Below are 20,591 nucleotides of genomic sequence, written 5' to 3'. Positions count from 1 at the left end.
TTCTCCAGTTGTTCTAGCTCAGCTCTATTAATATCACTGGAGTTACATTAGTTTGCCCTGACTAATATCCTTTAGTTATGCAGACAAGCAAGTAAAATTACTTTAGCTGTTCTTTTAAATTAATTCCCAAACACCATCTGAAAGGCTCCCTCAGTACAAAAAACAAACCCCAAACACAGGACCCCGATGCAGCCCTGAACTGGCTGCACATTCCATATTGAGGGTCAATGGGAGTTTCACAAGGATACCCTCGGTCACTGCTTCCTCACAGCCACTTCGGAGGGAGGGGAAGAAAGGGTTTGAAAAACATTCCAGATTTCAGCTGAGTTTTTGTAGCTGTGCAGACACAGAAGTCGCTGAAATGTCCGGAGGGACAGCCTCAGCAAGCCTGTGACCTTCTATGACAAACCGGACCATGGCATTTCAGAAGGGATTTAGCTGGGATTGTTAAACATGTGCCAAAAAGAGAACTGCTTCTTGGATTTTTTCAATCAAGTAGCACTATATTTGGACTGGAAACAGCCTGTGGATGAGCAGGAATAACCATTAGAAGGCAAGTGAAAAGTTTCAAGCAGATACTACAGTCAAGGAAGAAACAACGCGAAGGTATCTGGGCAAGTTTCCATACTGACTGAAGCAACACTTTTTCCCATGACATCAGACTCAAAACAACCAATATATTATAGTCCATATGTTGATTAAGGAAAGCCCAAGCCGTGCAGAGCCATGCACCAGCCTTCTGAACAGCGGCTGAACAAAAGCTGGATCGCTTGCAAGCCATGGGAGTTAATCAAACAAATAAAAAGCTCCAGGTTTTCAGGATAAGGCACCTGGGTCAGACTTCTCAGCACGATGAGGTTGTGAATCCTGAGGTAAGACTGAAAGCAAACTGCCTGGATCAAAGCTATGCAGTCTGACTAGAATGACAAGGGCAATAAGTAAACAGTGCTTTGAAAATGCAGCAGCCAAAAGGCTCAGAAAACTGTAAAGTTGGTTGCAGATAATGTGCTCAGAGAACCTGGAGTTCTCTGCCTACCTGAGGTCATACGGCATTTGCATGAGAAATTTGGACTTTGGAATGGTTTGCAGTCAGAGTTCAGAAGAGCTTTTGGCAGGTTAAGCATGTTCCCAGTAAGATGATGCTGAGGATAAACATGCAAGAGAAATATATAAATGCTGTTTTCACAAGAATAGTGCTGCTTTCTTAGAACTGCCTGTATTTTAGGGAGGAAGGCTAGAACGCAGTTCTGATGGGATGCCAATACAATCCATCGAGAGCAGTTCGTAAATCACACAGCTTAGCAACTGAAAAGGACATGGTACATTTTCAAATACGAAACAAAAACAGAACCATGCTCCTCAGGAAAGAGGTACTTGTTTAGCGTGTTTACAAAAGGATTGGGAGTTTAACTCTTACTGTAAAATGGCCTAATAACACAATAATTACTGCATACAGCTGAATTCACTGAGATATTTTATCAAACCTTGAAGTATCTGATCCATTGATCCTCTGTAATAAGGAACAGGAGGGCACCTTTGATCTTTCTCACAGAATTTAATAAGTCAAAATTAGAAAAGAGCCCTCAAATGAGGACAAATTTGACTAGGAGGATAACTAGGCAAGTTGTTAAATTTTAATTGTATTTAAACAAAATTACCTAAGCTCACAGGTTTAATAATCACAACAAATCAGAAAATAAAATGCTGCATTATTGTCACTGGTAGATTAAAGTGGCAGAGCATAGGTTTATAGAAGTATTAAGGGAAAAGAGCATTTCTTTTGTTTACACAGTACTGAACACATTCACAAATCGAGCAAGAAATGCCTTGTTCCTTAGCCGGACTTGGGAAAATGCAATTCACTTAATGATTTTTTTTCTATTTGAAATAATGGATATAGTTAAAAGAGTTGTTTACTAGTTCTGTACATCCATTTTTACTTCCTTATACTGTTTCCCAGTGCTTTAATCCAGGAATGACTTTTTTTTAGTGTCAAACCACACAGTGAAAGTCTCGGCTAAAAAGCCCATCTATGTAAACAAATTTGGCAACCACAATTCTTCATCATTCATTTTGGGTCTCAGAAGCCATTTCCTTTAAGATAGATCCTTGTCCACAGGGATCTTTAGACAACAGTAGACTAAATTAATCCCAGGTATTGTCAAGAAAAGAGGCACTGAAATGTGCTGCTTCCAAATAACAGCAACCCTCTGGAGACAGCCGCTACAGCAAGCTGTTATCTGTCAGGAAGAGCCAAGACCCTCAGTATTAGTGATGAGCTCCCACAGCTCTGTGGGCTTCACTGTACATCTGCCACAGTTATTTGGAACACAGAGTCTTTTAAAAATTGAATTTTCCTGCCAACTGAGGTGTGTTAACATCTGCCTGCTGCTGCTGTGCTGATCATCAGTGCCTAATTCCTAAGGGAACACTTAACAGCTTTCTTCACAGTTCTGCTTTGCAGGAAGCAATGGTGGCATATTGGCCAAATTTGTTGCATGAAAAACACAAGGGTTTTGAAGAGAAAGAATTGCACATCTTTATAAGATTACCTGGATTTTAATTATCTAATTTGGTCTCTAGGTCCAGTCTGAAACCCCTGGTATAGAAATTAAGGACCTGCGGTTTTTCCATACTCACTAGCAAGTCACTCAGGGTATAATGCATATCAATGCTTCTTTACAACTCCAAATAAAGACAAAAGGTAATAACACTGGGTGCTTAACAGCTTACCTTATATAAGATATAGCTAACAGCAACTTGGCTTTCACTCACGACATCCATTCCGTAGATTCATTAAATTCTAGAAGGAAAAAAAAAAAGTAAACTAGTCAGGTAGCCTTACCTAATCCTTAGGAAGCCATTCCTGTGAAATTATGGAAAACAAGTATGGGTAGTCTGACAATTATCCACAAAAGTTATCTTTTAGCCCTTGCTCTTCATTTTAAGTTGCTTTTGTACATTCCCCTCAGTGTGAAGAAAGAAGGGAACTCAGCCAGATCCAACTGGGAAGAAACATTCTGAACCTGGTGACAGGGACCTGTGCGCAAGACTGACAGGTCAGTCATGTTGTCAACAGTGCTACACTTCTGGTCTTCGATGCTTAATTCCTGATGTACGGATGAGGGATGCGAAGGTAGAGACAGACACAGTGCAGTTTAACCTTGCATTTACTGCACTGCACTGAGTACCCATTCCATAGGAAAAATCTACCTTTCTAATCTATTGTATGATTACATTATTGGGATCTTGATTAGGGTCTGTATAAAGCACTGATCACTATTACAAACACTTTTTAGGAGCTTTCTCTATGTTCTTATTCCAAACTCAGGCAAGAAACCTCTGCTCATTTAACAGTAAATTGTTTCAATCACAGCAAGAACCTTTTTCATTATTAATCAGCACAAATTACCCCAGTATTTGTTTCACTGGATACATGTAAAACATCTCTGTGACTTTGTTTTGCTTTCTGTAGTTACACCACTGACAATTAAAACCTTTCGGCTCCACAGATCATACTTGCCACAATTTACGTAGAGATTCTGTGAAACTTACTTCAGTGTAAATGCCAGTATGATTTAATAGAAAAAACAGAGATTTTCACATTGTATCTCCTTGTATATTTTATGCACGATTGCTTTTCAGATAATATTTATTTTAGTTTAGGAAAAGCAATTGAGTGACAGTAAAATATCAAGAAGCACTGGGCAAAGAAATGTTCTGCTGGGCTGAAGCAGCTGTCAAACATTTCTCAAAAATCCTGAAAACCATGTTAGCTGCTACATCTCAGTTTTTGTGCACCTCAGCAGTTCTTCGTTCTGGCTGGAAGCATAAGCTGTGAAACGACTGCTCACAGCATTCGGAGTTTGGCCGTAGCCACGGCGTCCTGGAATTGTAACACTGTATTCTTTGGGGTCTATTCAATGCTAAACTAAGTTTCCAAATGTTTCTTGGCTCAGCAGCCATTAACTGGACCTTGAACTTCCCATTTGTATTCAGTGGCGGGGGGCTAAACCTGCCATCTGTTTTGACAAATGTTTTCCATTGCCTCTGCATAGCTGACAGAAAACGAGGCATATTAGAAGTTAAAAATCTCTTTCTGAACCACCAAGAATTCTCTGAGTCCTCAGAAATCCCATCAGAACACAGCTAATTGTAATTCTGTTTGCAAAAGATTTTACCTTGTCATGAGCTGCAGGTCTTAATATCTTCCCAGATCCACATCACTTGTTCTCTGAGCATCTGCCTACTCTTCATTCCTTTGGGGCAAAAATCTTCACTGAGTGGAAAATCATAGCTGCAGGCATTCTGGAAAAAATAAAATAAAATAAAAATAAAATAAAAAGACAGCATCACTTCTACTTGTGTCTTCTGCGCTTTTCTCCAGCCTGAACAGTCCCAGCTTTTGGCAGAACCAGAAGAGTCAAAGGAGTTTGATAAGGGTTGCCAGTTATGATATTAATAAACAAAGAGGGTGTCCAGAAAAATGTAGTCATGAAAATATAAAGTTCTTGACTTTTAGTGAGCTTTTCTAGATTCTGTGGAAAATATGTAATAATCAGACACAAATGATCTTGCATAAATTGTCCTACATTATGTCCTACATAAAAAGTGCATTTAAAATATTTGAAATGAAGCTGAATAATTAATTGATGATACCACTACAAGAGAATAAAGGAAAGATGAAAAAATAAGGATGCCTTGCTAAAAGAGCTCTTTAAGTTTGAGCAGATGAACCATGTCAGCAAGGAAAAATATTCTTATGTCATTCATGTCACATGTAACAAAACATCCTACCTGTGATTGCTGCCATGTGCCACAGAGCCACTGTGCACATGAATAAATCAAATGCTATGCAAGACATGCAATTAAGCTCAAAAAAACTCAGTTTCAGATCTGCTTCAGATGGGAATTTTGTCCACACAGATGTAGCTGTCACTTTTTACAGACTGGACTGTCACCAACAGATTGTAACTAACAACAACCAGGAGAGCAATATTCCACATCCTTTTCACATGGAGCGTTTGGGTTCCTGGTCATACAGTAGGTTCAGCCGTTGCATAGGTGCCAGGAGTCTGTGTGAAGGATCCTGAGAGATTCCCAGCCTTCCCCTGGTAATCACCTGCCCTACCAGGGCACAACAGAGGTTTTGCTCTTTCCAGATGCATCAGTGGTGACTGTGCCATCCTGTGCCCCACAAGGCATTAATGGTTTCCAGATGTTTCCTCACAGGGTGCTGACACAACTCTTGTACCATTAGAGTATCACACAACAACATTATGAGAAGGATCAGAAACAAGGGACAATTTTACAGAATTTGGAATCTGCAGTGACAAGAAGAGCAAAATATGATGCTTCTGTAACAGTGAACTTGCTCAGCGTTACTTCCTAGGATCTTGTTCAGGTCAGGCTGTGCTGCAGCACCAGAAAGGGAGCAAACTTTGAATTCATTGTGCAATTTCTAGCACTTGAAATGCTGTGTAATTACTTAAATAATATCATTAATAAGTTATAATGGGTAGGTTTGGTTGAAAATGATACATTCATTTTATATAAAATAGTGAAACTTCATTTTCTCTTTCAATGTATTTAAACACGTCAATTTCCTTTATTAAGCAAAAAATTCTTCCATATTTGCCTTTTCTACTTGTCTTCACTTACAAAACCACACTGAGAGAAGAGAAAAAGAATAGAGTAAAATTTAAAAAAACTGTTCATATCACTAATTTTTTAATCATTATCAGATTAAATTATAAAACTTTCTTTAGGAAAAAAAGACTGGCAAACATAAAAGAATAATTTAGAATTTGAAAATACAACAAGAGTAGTATTTAAAGACTTGAGACAGATTTTAAGAAGATTAATTGAAACTTCTCCTGGCATATGTGAAAGACTTTAGACCCTGAGAAACCTGCTATTTTTCAGAGATATCATCTCAAATATAAAGAAGAATATAAGGAGTTCTTCACTTATCCTATTTAGAAATCATTCCCTCATCTATGAAAGCAGAGACAACAACTCTGTTTATATAAATGACAACAAAAGCAGCCTCTGATTTGTGGCTGTATTTGTGTTGAAAAAGGTGACCATGTAACAGCCAGTAAACACAAAACATGAGAAGAGGAGGGAAGCCCAGTGATAGTAACCATAAAAGATTTAAAGAGCAAAACTAAGAAAAAATATGATTTGATCTGTTTTAGTCCATCTGACATTTTTACATCCACATTTAACTAACAGGTCATTAATATCCACACAAATGTAAGCAAGGGAATTTTGAGCCAAGATGTCTTGTTCAAAGCAATAAAAGCTTTATTCACACTCTGCTTGTACCTCAAACATTTCGTAACTTGGCAGCCCTGAACAAGTACTCTGAGAGCCGCCAGTCCAATTGCACAGAACGGAATCAGTCAGCATCTGTTCAAAAAATCCTTGCTCTGCTATGGAAAAAAGCAATTATCATTAAAGTTTTTCCCTCAGAAAAATCTGGCTACACATGAGGGGAAAAATCAGATAGCAAGCTGTGTGCAATAGAGAGTTTTAATTTTCCCTTTTTGCCTTCTAAGTAGAAGAGATTCCTTCAAGTGAAGTCCTTTTGCAGATTATAACTTCCTAAAGAGCCACAAGAGGATTTACTCATCCAAGTTCCCTTAATACAGTTCTGTCCTGTCCTGAAACATTCTTAAATGCTGAGATCAGCAGATAGCAAGAACACATGTCAGAAGAGACGTGTTCCTTTTCATTCAGGGGAAGATACCAGGGAGCACTTTTTCAAGTTAGCTATTTGCAATTTGTCAGAAAGTCTCAGCTTCGCACTTCAAACAATGGTTTCTGCAGCTGAATTCCTTTGTGCAGACTGTGCTTCAGAGAAAACAGAATATAACAGAAAATAAGAAGGATTAAAATATTAGAACAGTATTTTTACCAGCATAGTATTTTTAATAATTTTTTCCATTTTCTTGACTAATTAAAGGGAAAAACTTGTTTCTGAGATGAACCTGTTTTTAAAAAGAAAACCAAACAAAATACCAAGCAGAATGATGTTTTCCCAACCCTAAATCAATTTGTAAGGAATATTTCTATAAGGTTTGCATTTAGGCATGACTAAAGTTGTGATTTTCACAATACTCATAAGACTAAAAATGTCAGTGCTTCAAATATATTCAATTATTAAATCTTCAAGAATGGCTTCAATGACTTTGAGCTCTTTTTTTCACAGCTTTTTATTCTAAAAACAGCACTATGGAGCTGGTGCTGTAGTGAATCTCATTTTTAACTGGGCTGAAACTAGGGTTCACCCTATTCACTAGGGTGAATAAGGCTTCTTTTATATATATCCCATACTAAGGGGAGGATCCTACAGTACCTAAATCTCATGTAATTTTATGGCCTGTTGGGAGAGTCACAGTGTTTTCAATTTTAATGCAGCATTCTTTAAAAATTAAAGATTATTCCTGAGGGTCTTTAGCACAATAAGCAAATGTTAGTGTAAAATACACTCTGTGTACACAGAATTACTATAATACAGAGTTAGATCAGCAACAATTCAAAGAAAAGGATGCACAATGAAGAAGCTGATAGGAGACACAGGCCAGGCTTTGGGAAGCCTGACTGAATCAACAACATGACTAATGGTGTGCATCTCAGAGGAGAACACATTTTTGGGAAGTGCCACTTTAAAGATGACTGGTGAGAGCAGGAAAACTGATGACTTACTTTGTCAAAAACATCTCTGAATGTCCATGCAAGCAGAGAGCATTTTCAGGATATATGAAAATCAGATTGTTTTCTGGGCTGACATTAGTCACTGTCCATGGATCAGGCTGTGGGTTGTGTGTGCCCTTGGTGAGCTCATCTTTCCACAACTCCAAATATGTTGTGTGATATTGTGGCCGTAGACATCCAGTTCAGCAAATATTATTCAAGGTCAAACACTTTGAAACAATGTGGAGACAGCCACAGCTATCAGAAAAGTCTGGGTTTAATTACAGACTGCTCAGATAATTGACATTCACATTAGATTACTTCACGTCCATGATTTACCTTAACATTTCTGTAAGTAATGTGCTGTGTTTAACAAACTTAGCTCATCATCTGTGATTTCAGTTTTGCTTGGAAGCCCTCTTGAAAGTTTGATTGCACTGCTACTTGTACATGCATTTTCTCTCTGTTAAATGCTAAAATAAACTGATTTGCTTCAGACAATTCCTGAGGCTAAATTTCTGCAAGGCTCTGGGCTTTCCCTGTGTTAAAAATTAATGGCCTTTCCTATTTAAAATCTAAAGTGACTTTTAGTCACCATGAAGTTTTTCATGTGCCAATGTTATCACTTAAATAATCTCTTCTCATTAGCATTTATCTTCTGTTATGTAATGTGTATGACACATCACCTGTCTTCTCATTTATTAGCCTAAACATAACAAATTTTCCCATCTTTTCTTACGTGTTAGACAAGTTGGTAGATTCCATCAAGCTATCTTTAATATTTCATTTTTATGTTTTTCTCCCATTTTCAGTTTCCTACCAAGTATCCTGAACAAGTTTTGTAGGTAAAATCTTTTTGTCTGTGGCATGTGGCAGGGTCTAAATATATCACCAGTCCCAGTCAGGAAGAAACAAGAGAGCACTCAGACTTCAGGATCTAAGTGAAACTTTTGAATTCAGAGTAATACCAATAAGTCAAAGGTGAAAATAAAGTAATCTCTTAGCTTCAGAGAATTTGTCGATTCTTATCCTGAAAATTGTTGCCCCTCAGTTCTCTTGTTGTTCTCTGAGACATGTTCCTGCAGGAGAATATTTTGTACCAAATGATGAGCTCATGTTGAGAGCAGCCCTCAACAAAATTTCCAGATGGCATATGAATTATAACCTTCTATCATGGACTTAACAAGCCGTGGGCTGCTGTTAGTTGTCACTTCCAGCTTTCGGTGTCATTTATAAGCCACTAATAAAACCTGCTGTTCTTCTTAATAACAAAGCAGAAAAATTTAATTTTTAAGGGATACACTTGGCACCCTACTTTCCTTCTCCTTCCTATTACATTCCTGCCATGACTCTCTCCTGCTTTTCGAACATAATCAGCAATAGGTCAAATCTTAATATTTTATTGAGATTTTCTTCATACCCTTTTCAAGCAAAATTCTTTGAGGGAAGAACTGCATGCCAAAACCCTTCTGCTGTGTCTGTTCATTACTGAGAAAAGAATTTTTTCCTTTCATGGTTGTTATTATGAAGCAAATTCAGAGTCCCTTGTGAACAATATGTAAAGAGAATGTGCACAATATGAAAATGCATTTAATATTTTATTATATTTTAGTTGCCTGTTAGGTATCTCACCCCAGCCAGCAATTTATAATCATGTGCAAGAGGCAGCTTCCTGAATTTCGCATAGTTTAGAAATAGCAAAGCAGAAACAACATGGTGAGGGCAATTACTTTTAAACACTATTAGAGCAGAGCTTAGTGGATCAGTGCAGCCTCTGCAAATTCTGCACATAAGAACTGCAAAGCCTTCAGATGAGGCCCTGAAGAACATGAGCTACATAAATTCAGCCTGTTAATTGCAGAGCTTTTATTAAATTAGTTGTCAGATAAATGTAAAGCAGACATTGGAATTGGGTCTTCCAGAGCTGCTTGAGAAAGTTCAGGATATAGAAAACAAACCCTGCTTAGTGACCAGAAACAAGGCCCTGGTGTCGGCACAGTCTCGGCACAGGACTCCTGTGCTTCCCCACAGAGTTAATGGGAGCACTCAGCACCTCAGGCTGGCAGGGATCACGGCCCCAGCTCCCTCTGAGCCGGCCAGACCTGTCTATACGGATTAGGAGGGCCCTGAATGCAGGGAGTGCCAAGAGACGTAAGGGTGCTGAAAGGCACCTCTGGAAGGTGAGGATGTGCAGATCTCCCATCAGCACATTCCTGCCCCCACAGCAGCATTCGGGACAACAGGCCAAGGTCATCCTTCATAACCACAAAACTGCCTGGCCAGCCCATCTAGGGATGGGATCTCCAAGGAAGTCACTTTAACCTCAAGGCCACACATACAGCTGTAAAACATCTACATGGCCTGGAGGGAAGGCTCCCTCCTTCAGCCTTCAAGGCATTTCCCAGCACAAAGTGCAGCTGTTTGGGGTTTGTGCTGGGAACAATTTGCAGTTACAGCTTTGAAAAGCCTTCACTTTTTATAGCTATTTGAAAAGTAAATGCAACTGGAACTCACCGCAGAGAGGTCAGCTAACCCAGCAGTGTGGTTTGCACGCTTCCTCTCGACACACATCAAAGGCAAACCCAAACAAAAAGGCTTTTCTTTGCACTTATAATTGACACTGGGCAGAGGCCTGTTCTCTTATGCAGGCCCCTGAAAGAAAAGTAACCTGATAATGCAAGCTGGAGGCAGACAATTCAAAAGAAATTGTGCACCCCAGCAGCTACACAGATGCCCGGCATGGCCAGTGACCCCTTCAAACTGATTAGAGAGTAGAGGAGAGAGGCACATTCAGAGCAGGTTATAACAGCACAGCCTGGCAGCTCCAGGAGGGACAGTGTCACTTTGTCACCAAAAGCACCCTCCTAACAGCCAGCTCTGCTCAACCCTTGGTCTCCTTACCTACACATAGGAAAAAAGTTATCCTGGCTCCAGGAGAGACTATACACCATGGACTTGGATCCCTAAGTTCCAAGACGCTCTTTAAGCTCCAACTGCATCTTAAGCCTTTTTCTCAGAATGCTAGTCATGCTTAAAAGACAAATACTGCATGAATGCATATGAGATTCCAACATGCTACAGCCTTCATGCAAAGCAGAAATAAAATCCCAGTAAAGCTAATTTTGAGACTGTCTCCCTCTCAGTTTCTGGGAGTAACTCCTGCTTTGCCTTTAGAAATCTCTTCTCTGACTCCATGCACTAATACAATTGGAACTATGTGTATGTTGCATATTAAGATGTATGCACAGTACATTCCTTTAATCACACATAAGCTTCCTGAACTGTATTATTTTTCATATGTTTTTTGAGTAAATAATACAGGAAAAAAAAATGCTGTGTTCTTCCAGTGTTTTGGAACGTCTATTTTGGGGTAAGAAAGTATTATGTTGGATTTACTGTACTTTGGTACTTCTGTCTCAGTTACTCAAGATCAAACCCAACTTCCCCCAGCCAGGGGGAGGGTGGGAACCACAGTAACCCGGGGTTACATGGTACAAATGATATTTACACTTGGCTATTATCAAACAAATCCTACCATCAGTAACACAACCAATCACTGAAGGATACTAATCAAATTCTGTATGTTCTGTGAATTAAATCAGCTGTCCTGACTTTGTTTCCATACACGGGCAGACGTTATATACCTCCTGAATTGGTGTTATTGGCTTTAAGTTGCAGCATTTTGTTCTTCAGGGTATTTTGGAGCAACTGCATTGAGAAGAGTAGAGTGTAGGTTTTGGAGTATTTTCCATAAGGTTAGTGATTTTAGTCAGATTTTAATTCCTACAGGAATGGTGTTATTTTATTTAAGAGGAACATCTCTGCAGCAGCTCTTCTGGCAGAGACAGCTCCTTCAGGAATCTCTTGTTTCCATACATATTTGGTCAGCTTCTCTCAGGGGTCGGTCCTGCAAACTCTTTTTGGGCCTGGGAAAAGCAGTGTTCTCTTTCTTTTGGACAGTCAAATCAGATAACTATAACCCATTTCTTGATTTTTTTAATATAATTTAACTATTTCCTTTTGCATACTGATTTTTTTTCTCACATATTTTCTGCTGTGAACAGGCTGTGAAATATTTTCTGTCTTCAACACACATCACAGTATAAGACCTGTCCTTAGCAGAAGGAAATTTCAGACTTTCACATCCTATTAAAACCCTTCAGATTTTCATGCAAGTAGCTTCAGCAACTACTCTGATAACACCAAACTTCCTGAAAAACATACCAGCCAATAGAGAGAGGTTCCCCAAACGTCTCATTCATTGACCCAAAAATTATCATTTCCCTCACTCTCTCAGATGTTTGAATCCCTACATAATCCAAATTGCACAAAGCAGAAGTAATCCTGTGCTCAGAGGAAAGCAGAGCTGAAAGGTCAAACAAATCTCAAACTATGCTGCCTCAAGCCTTTCTACTTCCAAAGGAGTGGCTAATGACTTGTTCTTTGGGAAGACTGGAAAGAGTTCAAATATGAAGGCATGATTAAGAGAAGAAAAATCTTCCACATCAATTACAGCTTTCACGCTTTTGGCCAGAATCCATAACCCAGCTTCCAGGGGCAGCCCTATGACTCTTCAGTTGCCTTATGCTCCACAGGGTCAAAAGGATAGATGCATGCTATCAGCTTGCTATTTTATAAGCTGGAAAAGAGAGAAATTGGATGGGCAGGCTGCCTCGGAAATTCTTTTGGAACATAATTGGCACTAAAAGTTTTCCCAGAAGAAAATTATTCAGGTCTCAAAATTTTCTGAGACTGAGGACTGCATGCAAGCTATGCTTCTCTCCAGCTCATCATCACTATGTCTCCAGTGCCATCAGAGCTTCAAAAAAACCTTCAAAACACAGGAAATTAGAATAAAGTAACAAATTCCAGCACTTTTTAAAGCATCATGCTCTACATGCTCTCATTTGGCAGCCTGCTGCTTTCCAGCACTTGTTAGCATGCTCTTCTCTCTGCATTTGTCTGCTGCCTTTCCGGCTGACACAGCCAGAATTGCTCACAACCATCCCAACAGCATCCAAGGAGTTCTCCAAAGTGAGAGCTTGTGCATTTACTGGTGGTTGCCCAATGATGTGGAGAGTTTCAGATCCTGACAGTGCTCTAAATACTGCCAGGTGAGTGAGAAATGTGTGAATCTGTGGTGAGGGCATAAGAGTTTTAGAGAGCCGAGCAAAGATACACAGTGACAAGGCATTGTACTGCAATACTCAGAGCTGCAGGAATAAATGCAGAAATCTGAGAAGGAACCATCAGGATCACTGTTACAATTAGGTCCCATCCATCTTTCAGGGTTTACCACCAATTCAGTGGATAAGCCCCACAGCTCTCATGATTCTCCTTTGTGCTCCTGTAGGTTTTTTGCCTTTCCTCCACATTACTTGACCCCAGGAGCAGTTCAAGGGTGAGGCAGGAGGAAAGGGTGCAGAAAGTATTCCAAGGGTTCCAGCTGGAAGAACAGCTTCTCTGAGAAAACATCCATGTAGCTGCTGTAATTTGCATGAGATAACATCTTGTTCCACAAAACTCAGAGAAATTATCCCATTTCATTGATCTGATAAAAAGTAATTGGAATCACCCCTGTCTTTTTCTGCATGGATCATGAACAAAAAGAAATTGGGCCAGTGTTTGAGGTTTGACAAGCACTTGCTGTTTTTTCACTCACTGGCTTTATACAGCTGTGATCAGAAGCACACCAGGGAAGAGTGGAGCTGGTATAGATATTTCCAGTTCACCAGCAGTAATTAGATCTGTGAGTATGAATATAAATCTAAAGACCTGACACCCAAATGGCTGCTTCTGGGTGTATTTCTATTTACTGTCTCAAGAGCCTTCTTTAATCTCTTGTAAAATTGTATCTCATTCAGATTAAACCCTGAGACAAATTTCTTGTCTTTCCACTTCACGCCCATGGAAATGATTTAGCTGCATTACACAGCAATTCCAAGGACATGATCCACAGATATCAGAAATGGCAAGAACTTATCTAAGTAGCAAACAACCAGCACAGCCAAGGTCACACACACCTTTAACTTAAGTGGCTGGGCTTCAGTTTTCCTCTCCGAGCAGACAACCAAATATACAGTTTGCCTTAACACAATTGAAGACACTTATAAGTGGAATTTCCTTTTGGATTTCCTTATTTCCTCACAAGAGCACTAATGCATTATTTCTCAATTACATTCTGTATTTTGGCACAGTTTAACAGAGTGGGAGGACAACAACCTTGGGTCCTGTGAGGGAGGAATACAGCAGGCAACGATCAGAACATGGATGTGACTGCAGCCCTTTGCCTTTTTTTTTCAAAGCAAAAGTTTGTCAGAAATAACTGGGAAATGGATAGTGAGAGGATGAACAGCCTGCAGGAAGACTCATAAGCAGGATAAACAACATAATGCAGTCATTAGCCAGCACGTTCTGCTATTTCTTTATCCATATTAAGAGTCAAGTATCGATTACCCATAACATACAGCACATTATACAGAGTAGCTCCAGGAGCCCTCAAATCACAAACACACCCCTGACATTCTTCTGAATAAAAAGACAGATAAGCAACTATTCCTACAAAACAGCAGCAGTGGACCAAAACAAAGCTGAAAAAAATAAAGCCTTCTATAATGTCTTTTAAAATTGTTTTCGAAACAAGGAATGTTAATACATTAATCATAAGTTAAACTTCAAGTAAAAATACCATCAATGAGTGTTGGAAGCTCTAACATTTAATGTTTTAAGTAAAAGGCAAAAGGAAACTTTAAAGTTTAAGCTGGAATACAAATTTGCTTTGTGACTTGGGGCCATGTCTTTTCTCCTTTGTGCCTCTATGAGCCCAGCTGGAAAGTGCAATAATAAATTAAGAAACACAAAAACAAAAAGCAGGCCTGCAATGAGATCCAGATGCTCCACTAAACTGCTGTTCCCCTTAAACACCTTCCAAACCATAACTAAATAGAAATACGCCTGACAGCTGGATTTTAGGCATGCCTGTGAAACCATGGAACAGTCTTAATCTGTTTTCCAACAATTAGAAGCTACCATGCCTCTTCAGGAACTGGAGCCACATCAGCTCCTTCTATCCATAACAAGGCAATGAGAACAGAACTACAGGGATGCCACCTCAAGATTAAAGGATCACACACTTCATGATTCTCTGTTTGTACAGTAACTTATTGTGTGGTTTACCTTGGCCAGGCAACGTGCACGCTGAGACTGCTGCGTGTTACATGAAATTCAATCTTTCCACTGTTACCATGTCTTTTCCTGGCTTTTTAATTCCCTGCCCTTTCTGAACTTTCTATGGGGTTTTCTCATCTTTTCCTGTTTAGATCACACCACTTTACCAAAGGCTGTTATTGTATGTAGTTACAAAAGGGTGATTGGAGCTGAACCCAGCCATACAAGAAATTATGCTCAAGTGTCATTATCTGAAGGTGTTTTAGTCAGAGCTTTAGCTGGATATACTTTAGCTGCACAAAAAAAATCAGCAGAAAATGGGAAAAAACTGTAGGACTGCTATGTAACTAAAGACTGATACCATCACAGACACAGAAGAAATTAGACTTGCATGAGTGTTGCAACACCACTGCTTTGTGTCTGTGGTGTTCGGCTTTGCTACTGCAACTTCCTTTCCAGTATCATTTTTGTAGGAGGCATTTGCAGTACACACTACCAAACACTAGACTTCCTGCAGAACATTTCAGTTCTGCTGGCTCAGATTGCCCTGCTAGGATCTAAAAGTGAAGAACATGACATGGGGCTCCTTCAGAAGCAGTTTCTTCTCAGATGTTAAGGACATGCCTGTGAAGCCCTGAGTGCTTTCCACTACTAAGAAAAGTGCTCAGTTGAAGTGTCACACCTACAGAGGAATGCCTTCCTGCAAATGGACAAAGGGTTCCCAGAGCATCCCATAAAATGAGGAATTCCTAATGCTGACCTTACTGCAACATGGGAGAAGTGATGCTGAGCTCTGCTAGTGTCCTTGAAGGTTATTTTTTTGCCTCAATAGAAAAAAATCCTAGTGAATAACTTTACCACTTTTCTCTGAAAAAGTTACAACATCAGCATAGACCAGAAGCAAATATGTCTCTTAGAACTCATTCTTAAATTATCACCGTCTCTCTTCTAGGTGAGCAAAGTGCTCCACATGCTCTTATTGTTGGTAACAGGATACACTGGCTCCAGGAGATTTCAAGCTCAGCATAACTGCACATGATAATTGCCATTTTCTTTAAAACATCCATCACCACTTCAGTAGATTATCAGGCTCACAGCCGAAATAACAGAATGTGGTTGCTTCCCAAAGGACACAGAGAGTGTTAAAACATGACATTGCTAAGTGGTAAATGACAAAAGACAACCAAGGGAATGGAAACTGATTCACACCAACTGGAACGAAAAAACTGCAGTCACTGTCAGTGTGCTGAGATAGATCAGAGGCCCTAAGGCATGTACTCCATAGGAATATGGCTTCTCCCGTGCAATTCCCAGACTCTGCAGGGGAAGATGGTCCTGCCCGGTCACCAGGCACAGCGACACAGCTCATTGCCACCTGGTGTCTGAGAATGTTTAATACAGCCCACCTTTACTTCTGGGCTTTAAGTTTACTCCCTCTTACAGATAAGCCCCTTCCCGTGGTATTGCATGGAATGCATTAAACCCACAGCAGCAACTGCAACCGGAGCTAAATTTTCTATTTTCTTTGACTAGAAATGTCGAAGGTAGCATGTTGCTAAAGTGATCCCCTGCTTTCAAAGCAATGTGATATCACAGTATAAGTTTCCAGCTAAGAATGACATGCAGCTAAGCACAACTACCTGAACTGGGACCTGCACCTCAGCAATTGCCCAATGCTTACATTTTATCACAATGAAAAATGTTATAGAATGCTATAGATTACTCAAAATAAGGTCACAGGCATTTACTAAGAGGCTTTCATCTCTGCTCTGCGTATGGCTCACTAACTTTAAATTAAAGTGAAAGAAGAAAATTGATACAGGCAAAAAATGAGCTCCATTTTTATAATAGCCTGAATATTGAACCTTAAAATCCAATACAGTTTTCTTACAGCATCCTAAAAATTACTAGATACCCCTTTGCATCTGTATTTCTCAAGCTGGCCTACTCCTAACCCACCCCATCCAAAACTGGGCAGCTGAATACTTGTGGCCAGACAATTGCCACTTCAGATGCCAAAAAAGTGCCCTTTAAAAGGCAAAGCCAGATGTGAATACCAAATTGCGCAAGTGCCCAAGTGAAAATAATAAAATCATAGGCTTGACCTTGCTCCACCCTACCATTTTGGGCAGAACCTGCCTAGAAAAGTTAATGGGTTTGACCTCACTTTCAAGAGATGAAGCTAGATCATGTGGAGCAGAGCCTTTGATGTCAGTAAAGTTATGCTTGATTTACCCCAGCCTAGCCAAAGTTAGAATCTAGCCTGGGGGTAAAAACATCTTTTAAATTACCCAGGCTAGTCCTCCCCGGTGCAGGTTTGCAGCTGCACCACAGTGGCTGTTCTCCTTTTCCTGTGACTTGGAGTATTTCATTGTTTCCTCCTGGCCACAGTGCAGGAGAGATACTCAGGGTCACAGTTATCATGGGACAGTGAAGGGAGCTTTCTTACAGACTTCTCATATGATCCCCTTTTCCTGCATTCTCTTCCAAGTGTTTATATCTCCAGCTCAGCAGAACCAGGGAAACCCACTGGGTGGGATAACCTACATTTTCTCTAAGTCTGGAAAATCAGCGAGTAGTTCTAAAGTGAAAAAATATGAGAGATGAAGATACAGGTTGTATTTGCTTTGGTGATCTTGAAAATCGGGATCCTCCTGCCAGCCAGAGGGATTAATGCAAGCCTAACTATTCAGGGAAGGAATACATTAGTGACAGAAGGGGTGATGAAGTAGGACTAGAAAAACCCCCTTGATCAAGTGAATAGAAAGCAAGTTCATTATTGGTTTTGACTGCCAAAATATCTTCCTCTACCTGCCCCTGCTGATAATTTAGTAAATTACATCCCACAGTGCTTTTCTCCCTAAGGAACCACACAGAGCATTTACTTTCCTTTGCCTTGAAGCACCAGCTCAGTGCAGGAAAGCCGAGTGTGCTGAAAAAGGCTTTCAGGCACACACTGGCAGATGCACAATTGTTGGTCACAGCACCTGGGACCCAGCTCTGGTCCCAAAGCCTTTTGAAGGCTGCCTGGGAGGTGAACTGAGTGGATGCACTGAGCACATTTCCCCGGGGCTCAACAAAGAGGCACTGGACAGGCTGGGAAACCTTGAGTCAGACACCAGGAATATGACTGCAAAAGGCCACGAGCATCCTGTTCTAATGTCGACATTAGCCCTGCCTGGAGCAGAAGAATGGGAATAAATCACTTCCTGAAATCCCTTCCAACATAAATATTCAGAGAAATTACCAACCTCTTTAAGATTTCACATTTTTTTTTAAACATTAGTTAAACACAAATAGCGGAACAGAATCTCTCCAGAAATAAGCTGTGCACTATTAATAAGCATTCTGTAATAAAAACTTTAAGTGAGCCTTAAGTGACCATTAAACACATAATAATGTACTTTCCTACAGACAGCAATGAAACTGAGCACTAAACACTACAGGCAGAACAAAACCATTTAGCATAGATGCCTTGAAAGTTCATTATTAAAACAAAAAGGACATTTGTTCTCTCTACATGGGGTGCCATATGAAGAACTCATTCCCACATTTCTACTAGACACTGGTTTAGCTGAAATTAACTCTGTGTTTAGGAGAGCAGAGTTACACATAAGGCTTCTTAGAAGTTGCAGGAGAGATCTTTGCCTAATAGAGAATATTGTAGTAGGCTCACATGCTTTGTTTGCAGCTTTTACAATTAGCAACACAAAACACTGGCTAGACAATGAGGAAGTAATACTGTAAAGAATATTGCTTTCTGGCCAGGTAGACAAAGTTCCTTTTGTGATACCATAAACTTGATTTGTTTGCTTTATCACTGCTTGGGTGTTCTGCAGCTCTCTGTTATCAGACTTTTCCAATGACTTATGGTGTTCCTGCTGCAAGCACAGATTCATGGATGAAGCCTGCTATAGGAAATGAAAAAGTCCACGATCAGTTTTCTCAATTAATGTTGCTTTGCTTCATGCACAACACAAGCCATCAGTAAACAACTGCTTCCAAAGATGGGTGGACACCTGAGGGTGGGAATGGACTACACTATTTATCTTAATCAGACAAAACTCATCTGTCTCAGCCAGAAAGACCAGTGTTTCTGACAGAGGTTTCACATACACACCCCATCCCAGACAACCAAAAATTCCTGCTGACACAGAGCTACATAAAATCTAAGAACAAGTTCTTTCCATTTTCAATTTGATCAGCAGATGCATCAAACCTTTTCCCCCCGTGTGGTGTCTCCCCTATAGGTCTACACCAAAAGTGAGGTGATGTACCTTGCACTTCCAACCCCTTGTTGTCCTTTCTATAGTATAAGTCCAACTAGCCTTAACCCAATAAATAAATATTTCCAGTCTTGTTGCCTTCTCTGCGTCCTGCCCAACTGCAGTGACATCACAGCAACAGCTCCCGGCACTCTGAGATGATGGGAAAGTATAAACAGTGCTCCATCTGCAGTTCATTTGCTCTCTTTGCTGCGAAAAGGAGACCAAAACAAGCGCTTGACTGATGGTTGGTTTCCACAGTTTGGTGGCAACAGCTCTGCAAATGAACTATTTCAGGCAGGAGCTGGTGGCAGTTATTTGTTAAAACACAGCAGTGCTGATAATACATGAGGGTTTTTTTAATGTGGACTTTGTAAATGATAGGATTCAAGGACAAACTTGTCAGGTCAAATCTGCCCCAGGTGCTGAATGTGGAAAAGCTGAGAGGTAGAGATTACTGCAGGGAAGATTAATGGCACTATTAACATGACTCTGTGGAGCTACATAGCTCTGCTCAGAGGAAAAGTTTGGGTAGCAGGCATAGTAAATGAAGTCTGGGTATGCTCTAGGCATATTTTTGTTCCCTTCTGTGTACAGAAATGTTTTATTTCAGAGTTATTCAAATATACTCAAGCTGTATATGTGAACTTTAAAAATTAACACATTTAAAAAATTCTTTTAGCTAATGAGTCAGTTACAAGGTAAAATCACCAGAGGTTTGCATCAAAATATCTTCTATTTAACATTATCCAGCTAACCTGTAATGAAAGTGCAAAATACAGCAATATGCACAGCTGCTCCCTGTAACAGAACATGTTTTCCATGCTGCTGCAACGCAATCAGTGTGTCATATTTTTAATTATTATCATTTCAAATGTGTAAAACTGAGTTCTGATTCTCCTCAGGAAAAACATTCTCATAGCTCATCAGGTGTGAATAGAGAACACACTTTTTGTGTCAAACAATAAGACTTGAAGCCATTGTGGACAATATTCTTTCCTTGTGAAATCAGCCAAGACTCTTCTAATTTCACTACTTCACTCATTTACATTGGCTGGAGAGATGGCACCTGAGGGAGGCAAAGCCACTCAGAGAGAAGGGCAAAAAGTTTTTTGTCCCCCTGACTTCAATTCATCCTTCATTTACAGCTGGTCCTGTTGCTGCCAACACTGTCAAGAAAAAATTTGAGATCTGCTAAGAGGTTTTAGCTCATCTTCCTGTCATTCAACAATTTCAGTTTCAGGGTCAAGAAGCAGTTTTGGGGGAAACTGGATTGTGAGAACACAACCCAAATATTCCTGAGTTTAATGTAAAGCTCACTGAGCTATTTTTCAGTCATCCCTGAGTTTCCAGATATGGATAAATTATTCAGTCAAACATAAAGATAATAAATTTTGTAATCTGTTGAATAAAGGAGCCTTTTTTTTTCTCCTGATCATGGCCTGAGGCTCATTTGGG

General features: G+C 39.9%; 1 protein-coding gene across 2 annotated transcripts in view; it reads left to right on the top strand.

The window, feature by feature from the left end:
- Positions 1-351: 351 nt before the first annotated feature.
- PDE5A (phosphodiesterase 5A) overlaps positions 352-20,591 on the top strand; it is a 105,720-nt gene continuing 85,480 nt past the window's right edge. For both annotated transcript variants that reach the window (XM_041482268.1, XM_041482269.1), the window contains exons 1-2: positions 352-872; positions 2,973-3,059. The gene's annotated coding sequence lies outside the window, so the exon portion shown is untranslated. The remainder of the gene's footprint in view (positions 873-2,972; positions 3,060-20,591) is intronic.

Source organism: Pyrgilauda ruficollis, unplaced genomic scaffold (genome assembly GCF_017590135.1).
Source record: "Pyrgilauda ruficollis isolate IOZ18807 unplaced genomic scaffold, ASM1759013v1 scaffold58, whole genome shotgun sequence".
Lineage (NCBI taxonomy): Eukaryota > Metazoa > Chordata > Aves > Passeriformes > Passeridae > Pyrgilauda > Pyrgilauda ruficollis.
Note: the sequence above shows the minus strand (reverse complement) of the source record. Positions and strands in the feature narration are given on the sequence as shown.